Source organism: Cornus florida, unplaced genomic scaffold, assembly GCF_030987335.1.
Source record: "Cornus florida cultivar Cherokee Brave unplaced genomic scaffold, ASM3098733v1 CherokeeBrave_3.0.0_Hap2_Chr09, whole genome shotgun sequence".
Lineage (NCBI taxonomy): Eukaryota > Viridiplantae > Streptophyta > Magnoliopsida > Cornales > Cornaceae > Cornus > Cornus florida.
This window is the reverse complement of record NW_026775579.1, coordinates 90,778,318-90,780,443: the sequence shown is the minus strand read 5'-3', so window position 1 is coordinate 90,780,443 and position 2,126 is coordinate 90,778,318.

Genomic DNA, 2,126 nt, shown 5'->3' with positions numbered 1-2,126 from the left:
TTGATATATATCATCATGAAAATCAAAAGGAGCTGACTAATTTTAATGGAGTTGTGTGGTGGATTGGCAATATAGGGACAGCCCTTGAAAGGTGGACACACTGCACCTAGCTTGATAGAATTCACAGATGCATTGCCAATTGCCTCCTCCTCCATTAGCTCCCGTTGTCGGCCTTGAGACATGGAGTACACTTGAGGAAACACTGCTTCTAGACACCCACCACCATTGATCACTAATTCACTATCCTACAATCTTCATATTCCGTTGGTTCCACCACCTGACCCTCATCTTCCATGGCTTTTATGTACATAATATTGCAAATAAGAGCACCAAATCAAAACAAACAAGGTAGCACCACACACAGCTAGAGGACACTTATTGCATCTCTACATTATGAGCCTAGGACAATTTACAAATTCAGCATCTTCAAAAGTAAAATGTGACTAGTTAGTGAATTTGTAAATTAGGTTTAGGTCATTATCCAAATTCATCATCTTCAATACACGTCCTAAGTATTTGTTCAATTATTAAAGAATAATACTTCAGTCCTGCCGGACAAATTGTGTCTTACATACTAACGTGTCCCAATAAAAGGTTGACACCTCTTTTAAACTTAAAAAGTTACAAAACATTGGTTATACCCATTTTTTAAGGTTAAACCAGATAGATCTATTTTTTTTCTCTCTTTGCTCCCATATGTGTATCTCACTCACATATTCATCTGCATCTGTTTTTTTTTTTTTTTTTTTCCTTAGCTCTAGCAGCCAATCATTCCGCCGTAGAATTGAGTGAAAAAAGGAATAACTTTCATATATAGTACGCATAAAAAAAAGTTGAGATAGATTTTGAAAAGGGAGAAATAAAAATGGTTAGTTGAATTTTTTTAAGTATAGTTTCCTATCTTAAGAAAATTAAAAATAACAAAAAAAGGTAGGAAAGATAAATTTTCATGAGTTGTTCTCTAGAAACAGAATTAAAAGAAGATATATTCAAAGTTGAGTAATTTTAAAACTATTTCAGATTTTTTTTAGGGCAAATTTCTCAAAACCCCCACTACTTTCAAAAAATGATCATAAAGCCCCAATCAGTTTTAAAAACCCCCAACAATATAATAATGTTATCATTTTACCCCAACTCTATCAATTGGGGCCGTTAACTAGCGCGTGGTTAACAATTGCTTTGCCAAATTGACTTTTGTGACAAAACTACCCCTGTTTCATATGTGCCAAACAAGTGATATTTATTTATATGTGTTATTTCAAAAATACCCCCAAGCATCCCTTCTCTCCTCCATGCGTGAAATAGTTTTAGGAAACCCTAGTTCATCCTATTTTCTTGATTTTGGGTGGCAATTTATAATTAAAAAATTACAACATTTACGATCTATTAGTTTTCTAAAGTGAAGTTCTGATTTTGGGTGGCAATTTATAATTAAAATACTACATCATACAGAAACCCAGTGAATAATTTTGTTCTTGATTGTAATTTGAATGCGGCACACATTCGCAGAGCTTTCATTTTGAAACTGAATAACTCAAGACCACATCCAATGCCCTCTAATCATTCTTGTAATCAATCCAAGTCGCGATCAGATTCCCACTCTTGAGATCGATTTGCTGCAACTTGGAATCAGCATTTTTGATAGATTTTTGATCGATTTGCTGCAACGTGGTATCATCATCTCTCTCTCTCCCTCTCCTTCTTACTCTCCTCTCCCCCCACCAACCTTTAATTTCTTTTCCCTCCCGTTGTCTCTCCATCTTAATCTCAGACTCGGTTACCTACCCCAAACATGTCACGTGTTCTCTCTCTCAAGAAGAAGTACAAGATCGAACGGCAACTACACGAACCAGTGGCCTTTCTTTCCCGCTTTCAAATCCCTAATCGGCTCCTCCTACGAGCCTTCGCCGTCGTCTACACCTCACCGGAAAATAGCACCAAATTTTTATATATTCTTAGACCCAATACCAGAAAACCCAGTTACTCGTCGGAGACACCGCTGGATTTTCATGCTTATTCCCCATTCCAATTCCTAACAAAAAGGGGCTGAAGAAGGCGAAGAGTGTTGATCCCATTACTCACCGACATCACGCATCGTCAAATATCACCAACTCCCTTTCACAGAC